General features: G+C 47.6%; 1 long non-coding RNA gene across 1 annotated transcript in view; it reads right to left on the bottom strand.

The window, feature by feature from the left end:
• Positions 1 to 14,449, bottom strand: part of LOC101902884 (uncharacterized) — a 484,977-nt gene that overhangs the window by 47,280 nt on the left and 423,248 nt on the right. The gene's annotated exons all lie outside the window — the stretch shown is intronic.

Below are 14,449 nucleotides of genomic sequence, written 5' to 3'. Positions count from 1 at the left end.
CCAGTACTTTGGCCACCTGATGTGAAGAGCCAGCTCCTTGGAAAAGACCCTGATGCTGGGAAAGACTGAGGGCAGGAAGAGAAGGGGGCAGCAGAAGATGAGATTGTTGGATGGGATCATCAACTCAGTGGACATGAGTTTGAGCAAACTCTGGGAGACGGTAAAGGACAGGAAAGCCAGGATGCAGCAGCCCACGGGGTCACAGAGTCGAGCACGACTTAGAGAGTGAGCAACAGCGAACAATATAAGCAACAAAATAATAATAAATAAGTTGTCTGAGATCTGAATTTTTCTCTAGGTTTTACACCTTGAATACCGTGTGATGCTTTCACTCGTGCCAGGGTTTCAGAAATCTCATCACCATGGCTGTTTGGACCATCGCATCCTTCTCCGTCATGGAAGCTGACCTGTGCGCTGCAGAGGGCCTCACAGCATCCGTGGCCTCCCCCCAGGGGCTGTCAGCAGCAGCCTTCCTGGCACATCCGGGGCCAACAATGTCTCTCTCTTGTGCTCCGTCGGGTCCAGGTCTTTGTGACCCCATGAACTGCACCAGGCTCCTCCGTCCATGGGATTCTCCAGGCAGGGATACTGGAGTGGGTTGCCATTTCCTCCTCCAGGGGTTCTTCCCAAACCCAGGGATCGAACCCACGTCTCCTGCATTGGCAGGTGGATTCTTTACAGCTGAACCACCAGAGAGCCCCAAATTCGCTCTGGATGTTGTCAGATGTCCCCTGGGAGAGGAGAACAAGTGCACCCCTAGCAGAGAATCATTGATTGTGGAGTACTTTGATTATGTAGATTAACTGATTATTGAGGAAGTAAAAAAAAATGTATCTTTTCTTTCTGTAGAGGATGGATGGATGCAAATAATGATGCTTCTCCTGAGTAGCTCATCTCTGAGTCCAGATGCTATATGTGATTTCAGCACTGATGGGCCATTTCCTGAAGGTCTGCTGTTAATGCAGCAGCAGCGAGGTGGGCAAGGGGGCAGTTTCCCTGAGTGGCCCCAAGGATGTACAGTGCCCAAGTGACTGCTGGCTGTAAGGACCTGCTCACGAGTCATGTTGCCAATACTGTCTGGTGGGCTCAGGGCACCAGCAGGAAGGTGGAGTTGTGATCACAGCCGAGTCAGCAGACAGAGCCTGGCTAGGTGGGGGGCCTTCTGTTCTTACTCAGAAACTCAGTAAGAGTTTCTGAGAAAGACCTGGGCCTGAGAGAAAACCACGCAGCTAGATCGCATAGAAGCAGACTAGCAATGCTGTGGACCCCAGGTGGGGAGTGGGGAGAAAGCCCCCCGTCCCTCATGACTTAACTCTTGAATCACCCTGAAATGGGGAAAACAGCAATCCACATGCAATCTAAAAAAATAGTTGTAGAAGTCTAAGTTCCTTCTCAGAAGAGGGGAAAAAAAAGAAATAAGACATTCTCTGGAGAAAACATGATCTTTTCTCCATGTTTGAGTTGTCAGTTTTGACAAGAGTGATACAAGCTAATTAAATTTCTGTTAATTTATTTTGTCTGATTCAGTGACTGCCTGTCACACAAATCCCTCGATAGGTAAGATTTCTCTCTGCTATAAACTTCCTTCTCTTTCTCTGCAATGCCATTAGGTAAACGCACCAAGAGTGGACCTGTTATACTCAAATAAACACTGGAAGCACTTAAACTCGATCCGCCCTCAATAGTTCAGCTCCTCGTGTCTGTTTTGGAGAGAACCTAAGTCTTCCCAGCTTATAAATCTCCAATCAGGACCATTACCCTTTAAGAAGTAAAAGCCTTCATGCAGATAAAATACGAAGATGAAGTTCAGAGACTGATGGTATGATAAAGCAGAGCAACACACCACATTCCAGCTGGCCTTGAAATTCCCAAGAAATATTATCGCACATCGTTTCTCTCTGAATTAAAATTTGAGAATGACATTCTCAAATCACTTCGACCCTAGTTATCTAGAATGATGAAAATCTTTTTTTTTTCCTCTTGTCAAGTTGTTGTTGTTTAGTTGCTAAGTCAAGTCTGACTCCTCCGAGACCCCGTGGACTGTAGCCCCCCAGGCTCCTGTGTCCATGGGATTCTCCAGGCAACAATACTGGAGTCGGTTGCCATTCCCTTCTCCAAAGGATCTTCCCCTAAGAAGAGGGAGAGGGAAGGGAGAGAAAGGGGCTTTTTAACAATTAGCCTAATGGTTCATCCCTCAGACAAGAGCAAGTCCCAGCATGACCTTCCCGTGGTCTCCCAGGGCTCCCCCATGATTCTGTGTGTGTTCATTATCATTATACAAAAGATTCCTCTGCGTATATTCCCAAGACTCTCTTCAGATTCAATGATATCCAGAATCAATATTTAGAATCTCAACAAAGTTTTATCAGTTGTGGGTATCACTGTTCTCTTGCAAATCCAAACCAGAAGAATATTCATTACACATTATGTTGAGATGACAATCTTGCAGTAATAACTAATCCATTGAGTCTGTCCCAAGCTCCTTCCAACATAAACTCCCCTAATGCTCAGGAGAACCATGTGGGACAGGCGCTGTTACCGTTTCCATTGTAAAGATGGGAAAACTGTGACAAAAAGAGGTAAAGTAAGCTGCCCCTGGTCACACAGGCTAGAAATGGCCGTGTCAGTCACTCAGCCGTGCCCAACTCCTTGCCTCCCCATGGACTGTAGCCCGCCAGGCTCCCCTGTCCATGGGATTCTCTAGGCAAGAATACTACACTGGGTAGCTGTTCCCTTCTCCAGGGGATCTTCCTGATCCAGGGATCGAACCATTGCAGGCAGATGCTTTACCATCTGAGCCACCAGGGAAGCCCCAGAAGTGACAGAGACAAGACTAAAAATCAGCAGAACCCATTCTGTGGACTGATCACATGACTGTTAGAAGTGACTTTGGTATAATCAATCAGTAAGTATTTGATTTGTTCACATTTGATAAATTAGCACTATGTCACATTTATGGTTTAAATTAAAACAGTGTCAATAAACCGTGCTCTCTGTGTCCCCTTTTCTGCACTCTCACAGGAGATAAACCCTTCTGTCACACCTCACTGTTCTTTGCAGACATCTGTGCTTCTCTCCTAGACTCTGAGAATCACAGGAATTTACTCATTATCACACCTTTCACAACTGTTTTTGCTGAATAAAATCATTTCTTTTAAGATAGAGTACAAACATTCCCTTCTTGCTGCCCACCATAAATACAGTTACACATTCATGCATGCATTTGTCTGATTCTACTAATCCCCACATTCAGGGGTATACTGTTAACCTTCATTTTTATCATACTTAGGAATCTTCTTTTTCACTTTATATAAGAGGGAGAACTGTGTGATGAGCTTCTGTAGAAGAGCTTAGGGAACACTCTTAGAAAACCAGGTTAGGATTCCAATCAAGGGAGGTAAGCAGGGCATGTGATGCTCACATAATCAATTGAATTCTTCAGACACCTTTCAGAATTTTCTTCATTTAAGATAAGGCATTTTGTAGGAACTTCATAGTCAAAGAAACTTTTAATACCAGAACAGGGGTTTTGCTATGTCATCTTGCATAATACAGTCACCGCTGCAGAAAGGCATCTGCGTGTTTTCTTTCTTCTTGGCAGCAGAACTTGCGGACGTGACTTGACACTCATCGGCACTCTGGCACGTTGGCCGCCCCCTCTCCCCCACACCCCACTTCCCTTCTCTCTTCTCTGTGGCTGGAGTTCACACACAGAACATCCTGCCCTCTCCCTCGGTTTAAACTGAACACCCAGGGGCAAGGAATTAAAATTAGAAGGTGTCTCAGATTTGCTGAGTCATCTCGGGACAGTCACTGATTTACCAACGCCCTACCAGGTAGGATTCTCAGTCAGTCCTGTTAGAACCTCTCAGGTGAAAGGCTGGACCCTCGGGGATGCTCTCTCTAACTGGGCTCCTTTCACTTTGCAGCCCTTTAAACCTGAAGTTGCTGGTGGACACTCCTATCCAAGAGAGCTTCCCAGGCAGTGCTAGTGGTAAAAGAACTGGCCTGCCAGTACAGGAGACATAAGGGACTTGGGTTTGATCCCTGGGTTGGGAAGATCCCCTGGAGGAGGGCATGGCAACCAACTCCAGGATTCTTGCCTGGAGAATCCCTTGGACAGAGGAGCCTGGTGGGCTACAGTCCATGGGGTCACAAAGAGTCAGACACAACTGAGCGATTGAGCATGCAGGCATACACCCCTATCCAACAGTACAGTATTTCCAAGACTTTGCAAGAGATAAAGAGGTGCAATGTATGCAATCATTGAAAAAAATACTGAGTTTGATAAGATCCTATTTGGATTACTGTAGAGGAACCAGAGATCAAACTGCCAACATCTGCTGGATCATCAAAAAAGCAGGAGAGTTCCAGAAAAATATCTACTTCTGCTTTACTGACTACACCAAAGTCTTTGACTTTGTGGATCACAACAAACTGTGGAAAATTATTCGAGAGATGGGAATACCAGACCACCTGACCTGCCTCCTGAGAAATCTGTATGCAGGCCAGGAAGCAACAGTTAGAACTGGACATGGAACAACAGGCTGGTTCCAAATTGGGCAAGGAGTACATCAAGGCTATATATTGTCACCCTGCTTATTTAACTTACACGCAGAGTACATTATGCGAAATGTCGGGCTGGATGAAGCACAAGCTGGAATCAAGATTGCCGGGAGAAATATCAATAACCCAAGATATGCAGATGACACCACCCTTATGGCAGAAAGCAAAAACGAACTAAAAAGCCTCTTGACAAAAGTGAAAGAGAAGAGTGAAAAGTTGGCTTAAAACTCAAACATTCAGAAAACTAACATTTTGGCATCCAGTCCCATCACTTCATAGCAAATAGATGGGGAAACAACAGAAACAGTGAGAAACTTTATTTTGGGGGGCTCCAAAATCACTGCAGATGGTGACTGCAGCCATGAAATTAAAAGATGCTTGCTCCTTGTAAGAAAAACTATGACCAACCTAGACAGCATATTCAAAAGCAGAGATATTACTTTACCAACAAAGGTCAATCTAGTCAAAGCTATAGTTTCTCCAGTAGTCATGTATGGATATGAGAGTTGGACCATAAAGAAAGCTGAGTGCCAAAGAATCGATGCTTTTGAACTGTGGTGTTGGAGAAGACTCTTGAGAGTCCCTTGGACTGCAAGGAGATCCAACCAGTCCATCCTAAAGGAGATCAGTCCTGAATATTCATTGGAAGGACTGATGCTGAAGCTGAAACTCCAATGTTTTGGCCACCTGATGCAAAGAACCAACTCGTTGGAAATGACCCTGATGCTGGGAAAGATTGAAGGTGGGAGGAGAAGGGGATGACAGAGAATGAGACAGTTGGATGGCCTCACTGACTTGATGGACATGAGTTTGAGTAAACTCTGGGAGTTGGTGATGGACAGGGAGGTCTGGTGTGCAGCAGTCCGTGGGGTCGCAGAGTTGGACGACTGAGTGACTGAACTGAGAGCTGCCATCTGACCAAGTCCAGCCTGGGGGAGAAGACTACATGGGCACAGAAGGTGGGTAGGAGACACAGGGCAGAATGCCAGCCTCTATGACTACTTGGGACCCTCAGAGGTGGGAGGTGGGGGGAGTCCACTGTCTTCCACAGTGCACTTTTAAAGTAAAGGTCTATTACTTTATGAAATAAACTTCCAGAAGAACATGAGTGGTAACAGCTTTCCCTGTAGCCAAGCTACTTTCCAGGAGCAGCAAGTATGTGGGGAAAAGTGTGGCTCAGACGGTGAGCTCTGAAACATGAGGAGGCTCCGGGTGGGGTTTAAAAGGAAGATTTCCCTGCTTTAGTCACTGGGCGATCAAAATTCGGGGAAATGAATATTACATTACACGTATAATCTTCATTTCCTCTCCGACCTCGGGTGGACCCCAGTGCTCTTACTACAGCTGCCTGGGGGGAGGTTAATGTCCATTCCAGACCAGAAACACCAGGCTCTACCATGGAATATGTTGGCGTTGCTCAACCATGCGGTGATTTCTGCAGTCTGATGGGAGAGGAAAAACGACCCGGTCTCCTTGGAGAGTCTGCGAAGATGAGCCAGACCTGGGTCCCCGGTCTGGGCATATAATGATCATATCCCGGGTTCATCGTCTACTGATCCCTCCCACCCCCATGGCTGTAAATGTTCAGTAAATTAGCCTCCAATGTGATTAGTCACTTCATAAGTGGCCTTTTTTGGGGAAATTTGCCAGGACAACTGTTGAGTGATGTCTCAATTTATGGTCCAAGGGGGAACACGGCATCGCTGGTAATGCCATTAAGTGGAGAAAGACGAGTGGAAATGTACCATTTTCCCCTTTCGCTGGTACCTTTAAAATGTCTTTAAATATCGCTGGCCCCATCGTCACGGCATTACTCCTGCCCATGAAGGAAGAGATGGGGGCTCTGGAGGAAAAGAGGGGAACCCTTAAGTGGGGCTCCTCAGATTTCTTCACTTTTAATGCATAAGGTACTTTTCTTCCCTCCCTCTTGCATGGGAAAAAAAAAAAATTCTGCTCTCAAAACTTGGATTGTGCAGTAAAGACGGCAAAGATGTAAGAAAGATTTAATAAAATTCCTACAGCGGCTGATGGGAGGAAATGACTGCAGGGCCCAGTCGTGGAGATGTGTCGCCGGGTCCCTGTTCACTGCAGACGAGGACCTGACGTCCACAGGGCGCTCCGGGGCCCAGATCCGGGAGGTCCAGGGAGCTCTCACAGGTGGAACTGCAAGGAGCACCTTCTGTGCTCCTGTTTGGACCCCTTTCCTCTCCCTTGGCCTCTCGGCTCTTCACCAGTAGGACAGAAACAAGAAGTGAGCCCAGGACCCTGAAGTGGGGCCTACCAACAGTCTGGCTGCTCATGCGGTCCCATCCTAAGGGTATGGATTTGGTCACAGGTGAAAACAGGCTCCCTATTTCCTCTCGGGGCAAAAATAAAATAAAATAAAAGAGCACAGTTTGCCAGAGCATCCTCGGATTAATTGGAGGAGACCCCACCGTGTCTAGACGTGCTAGCCCAGAGCCCTGCTGAACCCCGTCAGCCCTGCCTCTTGGATCACGTAGGTCACTGCCTCCCCCGGGGCGGCAGGCGTCGTGGGTGTGGGAGGGCCTCGTCCCATCGACCTGTGGGGATCCCAGCACTGCCTCTCTGACAGCAGAGCATCTCCGCCTGCCGCCATTCCCTCCATCAGGCTGGCTTCTCTTCCCCCAGTGAAGCCCAGCGGCTCTCCTGAGTTCATCCGCCACACACACAGCGAGGTACAAAGGATGCATCGTCACAGATGCGGATGCAAAGCACCACCTCTGCTTTCTAATACTAAGAGTTATATTATACGTACACGTGACTTAAATAAATGAGGTAGTCACACATGTCCCCACTTTTGTAACATGGTCCTGAAATGAAGTGACAGTGTTAGCTGCTCAGTCGTGTCTGATTCTGCCTCCCCATGGATTTTAGCCCGCCAGGCTCCTCTATCCAATAAATTCTCCAGGCCAGAACACTGGACGGGGTTGCCATGCCCTTCTCCAGGAGATCTTCCAAACCCAGGAATGGAACCCAGGTCTCCCGCATTGCAGGCAGATTCTTCACCATCTGAGGCACCAGGGAAGCCTCTTTATAAACCATCAATTGTTAATATCAAACTTAACTCACTAAGCATTGAAAAACACTTCTGATTATCATCTCCCAGGGGTCCCTTCTTAGAGCACATCTCTAGCAACAGGCTCTGGGCACACACAGTAAGGACAGTAGGAACTAGCAAGTTGGGTTCCGAGTTGGGCGCACGCACAGGGGGCTCACCCAGTTACAAGGAGGAGCAGGGAGACATTCGCTGAGCACGGCACCAAGAAGTGCAGACAGCACGTGGGCAGAACATGCACCCCAGAGACGGCCTACAAACCCAGTTCCTCAGACCCTGCTTCCTGGTACCCAAGTCTTCTTCTTTACAGTCTTTCCTGGATTATAACAGAACATCTCATCTGTTTCTCACCTGACCTTCACACTCTATGAAATCGATGGGCAGGGCAGGCATTACAATCCTCATCTTGTGCTAAGGAGACTAACACAGAGCCCAGAGTCACACAGCTTGCCGGTGATGAAGCTGGGCCGTGAGCTTCCATCTCTGGACTCCAAGGAGGCGGATGCCCTTTTCCAAAATCCAGTCTCAGAGCCTTCTACTTGACGCTGCCTAAGCTTTCCCCAGCAGCCACAAAGAAGTGAACCAAGCAGGAGTTCCTCCAGGGGCTCACAACTCCCCAGAAATGTCACGTGAGATGCTGTGGTGTAGACGTGTTTGCACTCATATGTGGGGTAAGCCCTCAGCTTTCAACTAAAGAGCTGGAATTCCAGCGATGTGTGAGAACAGCCGTTTGAAGAAAAGCGGGAGATTGCCACTGCACAAAATCATCCCCCTGTTTCCAGCTGAGGGTCCCTGTAGAGGACCTATGTGACCCGGAGGAAACAGGGAGGCGCCTGGGTCTGTTCTCTGTCTTCCTCCGAGCAACCGTGGACACCCCTCAGGGACTCGGGCCCTACACAGAAGACCCTGCCTGGGCCCCAGTAACCCTTCCTTGTGGGAGAGGGAAAGAGTACATGCCAGACGGGTGAGAAGGAAAAGGGTGGCTTTGAAAGCGAAACCAGTAGTCGCTCAGTCGTGTCCAACTCTTCGTGGCCCCATGGACTGTGGCCAGCCAGGCTCCTCTGTCCATGGGATTCTCCAGGCCAGAATGCTGGAGTGGGTTGCCATTCCCTTCTCCAGGGGATCTTCCAGACGCAGGAATTGAACCCAGGTCTCCCTCATTTCAGGCAGATTCTTTATCGTCTGAGCCACCAGGGAAGCCCTGCCATTTCAAGTGGCTTTGATCCCTGACATTTTAAGCGGGATACAGTGAGATGGTTTTCTCCCGCAAATGCTGACTCCTTAGACGAAACGGGGATTGGATATCGTCAGGATTTCAGAGCTTGCGGCAGGCAGGGCCGGACCGGGAGGTGAGCTGAGGCAGTGAGCAGAGAGAAGGCTCCTTGATGGGATGTGGCTCCGTGTTTATCTTTCGAGCCACCAAGGGCACGGGTTGGCCAGGTCTGGCAGAGGCTGGCGTGTGGCACTTCCCGCCCCGTGCTTCTGCCAAACCACCTCGGTCCTGACGTGGAGAGCCTTCACTGCCTTCCACAGGACCTCCCTGGAGATCAGCGGCTGGGACTCGGCACTTCCCCACCCGGGGCAGACCGTCCAGACGTGGTCCACGAGGGGCCTGGTCTACCCGTCAGACGGCTTTCCGTTCCCCGTCACCAGGATTCAGAGTCACGAACAAAAACACCCCGGGAGCTCTTTGGTTTTCCTGTGGCCCTGCAGTCCAGGAAATCGGATGTCTACCGCGAAATTACCCTGTGCTTGAGATGCAGCGTGGTCTAGTTGGAAGCCTGCACGGCTGGAAATTTGGAACCTTTTCTTCAGAATCAGGGTCTATCACTAGTTCCGTGATCTTAGGCCCTTAATACAAACTACTGATTCAAGGACAGCTAACCTGGTGAAAACGGCCTTAGCTGAACGAGGCTAAACGGCCTTGTGAAAGCTTCAGAAATGGAAAATATACCGAGACTGGACTACAAAGGAAGAGAAAACCAGGAGCAGAATGATGGCTTCGCTCCAGCCAACGTACTGCGTGTTCCTGCGTGTGCTTTGAGTATTGGCTTCGTCCCTGGCTTTGTCTTATCTCCCTAGGCTTCCTATTTCCTTTACCTCCGTCTTCATGATGATTTTTAAATGTTTCTTCTATATGCCTACATTATGTATATTTTAAAGCCATCTTAAATCAATTTTAAAACATAAATTAAGGAAGGGAGAGAGGAAAGATGGAAGGGAAAAAGGCTGGATGTCATTCAACAACACCCACCACCGTCTCATCACTCGGGTCACTGAAATCTCAGCCGGTGCCGCCGCCTCTGAAGATCCTGCTTCACCCCTGGTCCTGGAATGATCATGGATGCCAAGGACAGCCGTCAAGGTCTGGGTCTCTCATGTGCTTGACCTCGTGATCTCCCCTGACCTTCAATCCTGCTCCACCAGCCACTTTACCACCAACCACCAACCACCATGCCACACCGCCATTGGACTTCAAAGTCCTGGGACCCTGCCACGTCTGAAACTGTAGATTCTGGCACAGCACTGACATCAGTTAGGCCTCTGTATACTGCAGGTAACAGAAGATGGTTTGAACAGTAAAAGGAACTCCCTGGCTTATGAAATGGAAAAAGACTTCAGGGCTAGATGGATTCAGTGACTCAATATGGTCTTTTCAACCCAGGTTCTTTCCATATGCATCCCCTGCCTTCCTCAGTAGCATCTTCAAAGTGCAAATTATGTGTAGTTCTGGGCTTCACTCTGTGCCACACCATTAGGAAGAAAAAGCAAGTCCTTTTCCGGAAACATCCAGAAAAGACCTTCTTCCCTCTCACTGATGCAAGCTGGGTTCCATGTTCACCATGGACTAGAAATGCGGCTCATAATTGAATTACTGTACGCTGATGAGCAGGGGCCTAAGACACTTATCTCACTTGTAGAGCCGGTAGAATCAGCTCTACTTATCATACACAGGCTGCATGAAGGAAGTGTGGAGTCACTCAGTCGTGTCTGACTCTTTGTGACCCCATGGACTAGAGTCTACCAGGCTCCTCAGTCCATGGAATTTTCCAGGCAGGAGTACTGGAGTGGGTTGCCATTTCCTTCTCCGGGGGATCTTCCCAACCCAGGGATTGAACCCAGGTCTCCCACATTGCAGGCAGACGCTTTACCATCTGAGCCACCAGGGAAGCAACACCAACGTAAAAGCCAAGTGACTTAAAGAGAGCAGGGGAATAGATGCTGGGCAGGGAACAACGGTGTCAGGCATTGCTTCCGGAACCTAGTCTCCCATTTTTCTGCTTCTCCGTCAATTACTCTAATCTACTAGCTCTTGTCTTTATCAGGGGCCCCTAGCCTTAAGCAGCCCAAGATGGTAGCCACACCTACATTCACCTTTTCAGACTTAATTGAAAAATAAACAGAATTTGCCATTCATTTTCTCAGTCTCACTGGCCACATTTCAAGTGCTCAATGGCCCCATGTGGCTCGCAGCCACCGTACTGAACAACACAGACCCACAGTCACCATTAAACCAAGTTTCACTGGACAATCCCGCTTCCGTTCCCACTACTCCATTGTTCCTGCTCATCAGCATCTTTCTACCCTGACTTCCACCTGAGACCCTCCGACCAGTACCCTCAACTTACTGACTCTATTTTCCTTTTCATTCACCCACCGTGGAACTGCCCCTTTCTGATGAATTCACCTGTCTATATTCTTCATAAATATATATACTGGGACTGCCCAGTGCCGCTGGAATCATCCACACACATGGTCAGTGCGGGGACCCCACAAATTTCACATCCAACCTCGTCTAGGGTCTCAGAGCTGCTGGGCAGTCTGGTTTTCTTGCCTATGGTCTCTTCTCTTTTATCAACCTTTTCTATCTCCTCAAACATGTGCAATGATTCTAAGAAGGTGGCATTACTTTCTTCCGGGGAAGAAATCCAGTATGCCTTATCAACACACTGCAACTATACCCATTATTTTCTCCAGCCTATCATGTCAGACCTACCACCCCTGTCTTCCAAATTCCTCCTCTCTTGGCTAAATCATCACCATTGTTGTTGTTGAGTTGGTAAGTCATGTCCAACTCTTTGGCGACCCCATGGACTGCAGCCCACCAGGCTCCTCTGTCTGTAGGATTTCCCAGCCAGGAATAGTGCAGTGGGTTGCCATTTCCTGCTCCAGAGGATCTTCCTGACCTAGGGATCGAACCCGCATCCCCTGCAATGCAGATGATTCTTTATGACACAGTCTTTCAGAGTGCCACTCGGGTTCTTTTCCTCCCCTCAACCCTCCAGTGTTTGAAGCCACCAAGATCCTAAATCCACTTCTCCATCCGTTCCCTCACCCTACGCTTTGATTTTGTCTAAACACGTGAACCCACAAGCCTGTGTTTCAGCTCAGGTCTCCTCCTGGACTTGGGACCTATTCACGCAGCTGCCTACAGGTGCAGCTCCACGTGGACGTCCTCAGGCCTGCAGACTCGAGAGAGCTAACATGACCCTATCCTCCACAGTCCACGTGCCCAGGTCCCTCACACTGGCTCTCTTCTCACTCAAGCCAGGAACCCAGGCATTATCTTGACATCCTCTCACAGAATTCTGGCCACTTTACCACCTAAAGAGCTCTCAGATGTGCTAAACTGGTGCCAGTGTCCACCATCATCCCCCCGACCCTGCTACAGTCATCGGTAACCGACATTATGGCATCAACAAAACTGGTCTTTGGGTCTGACTCCTTCTCCAATCCATTTACCAAAACACAGTCATGAACTTTTTAAGGACTATCTCCTAACTAAAATTCTTTGTCTGCTTCTCTTTGGAGAAACTCTAAGATGGAAAATAACTTACACTGCTCTCCATTATTGAAATATTGCTCATTCTTGTCCCTTTAAATTTTCCCTACATATTACATATCCCAGTGTAACTTATGGGGAAAGCACTGCATGGAAGCTAAGAGTTTGGATTCGAGTCCCCGAGATGTGGGCTCAAATCCTAGTTCTATTTTCATTGGTTTCTTCCTTCATAAAATGTTGTTAATCATAGTATTGACACTAAATGGTTAATCTGAAGATGAATTGAAGTAACAGTATAATTCCTGGCATCCAGTATATGTTTAGTAAACATTTTTCAAATTACAGAATAAACTATAGTTGTTAAAAAATAATATATCTTCATAACAATATATTAGAGTTTAGACTTCTTCTGCATTAAGTATAAAGAGGCATGATATCAATATATGAAAAGAACACATACTGGCCGTGCTTCAAAAGGAGGTATATTTGGACCATAGAATATTTTTTTATCTTACAACAGATAAATACCACTTATTGAAAGGCAGAGAAAAAATATTTAATTAATAAAACTAAGGTAAATCTAGCATATACTGTAATATAACACTAATAAGACTATCAGCAAAGCATAACTCTTTCATGGTGCTTTCTTCTTAGTGGGGAAAGAAGACAGAGGAAAATACGAAAATAAAGATATAAAATGTCAAGAAATGGTAAGTGCTCTGAAGACCAAGTTTAAGGAGAAACACACGAAGGAGGTTAAGAGTAGTGGGCGAGTAGGGTGCCACTGGGGTGGGTGGTTAAGGAAAGCCCGCCCAAGTCCAGGGCTGAGGGCACGGAGCAGGTGACCCCACGAGCCATTCCAGGCAGGAGGCACAGAGTGTGCTGAGCCTCGAAGCTGGAGCGGGCTTTGTCCGGGCAGAGAACTTCAAGGAAATCTATGCAGCTGCACAGAAGCGAGCAGGGGAGCCGACAGGAGCAGGCGGAGACAGATGACGTAGGACCTTGTAGGTCAGCGCGGAGACGGACGTCACTCTAATCCAAGAGAGAGCCATGGAGCTCTGTGACCGCGCCTGGGGGAGAAACACTGTCTCCTGCGGTCTCCTGTTGCCTCCACGCCTGTTGCTCAGTGCGTAGCTGCGACACAGACGCTCAGCAGTGAGACAGTTTCAACAGAGCTGCCCGACCTCTTCAATGATGACACACAGGAGTCCATACGGGAACAGTCAGAGTCTACACTCGGATTAGTTACCACCAACCTGGACCCCAAACGAATGGACTGACTCAGTGGGTCGCTTGGAACACAGTATTATGACCACATGTTATCAACCACCTTCCTCTAAAACTGCATTTTCTCCAAAGAGGAACAGTAACAGGCAGATTTGTCATAATTTACCTCCCCAAATAAGGGGGCTGACACCTTTCTGGCAAATTTCACTTTTTCTTTCAGCATCATTACTTTGTGGCACTTAATACTTTATTTTCCTCTTTGAACACAGGGTGCTGATGAGATGAACATACAAACGTTTAGTACAGAAATTGTGAATCTCACCTGTAGGACTTCACTTGTTTAAAAAACTCCACACATCACACTGAACAGGAGTGCTTGAACTCTGGATTTTTAGTATAATCATCTTGCTATTTGTCAATGAAGAAACTCTGATATTTGAATAAACAAATGAGAGCACCTGTGAAATTACCTTAACAGTTTTTTTTTTTTCCATTTTTTGTAAGCAAACTTATTGAAGGAAAGACACAAGAAACTGTGTCTACAATTCCCTCTCTGCTCACCATATTTCAGTTGCCCTGTGAAATAATAATGTCTCTTTAGGGTGTTGTTCAGTCGCTAAGCTGTGTCTGACTCTTTGCAACGCCATGGACCAGAGCCTGTCAGGCTCCTCTGTCCATGATATTTACCAGGTAAGAATACTAGATTGGGTTGCCATTTCCTCCTCCAGTGGATCTTCCCGACCCAGGGATAGAATCCATGTGTCTTGCTTAACAGGCAGATTCTTTACCACTGAGCC

The sequence above is a fragment of the Bos taurus genome, chromosome 19, assembly GCF_002263795.3.
Source record: "Bos taurus isolate L1 Dominette 01449 registration number 42190680 breed Hereford chromosome 19, ARS-UCD2.0, whole genome shotgun sequence".
Lineage (NCBI taxonomy): Eukaryota > Metazoa > Chordata > Mammalia > Artiodactyla > Bovidae > Bos > Bos taurus.
Note: the sequence above shows the minus strand (reverse complement) of the source record. Positions and strands in the feature narration are given on the sequence as shown.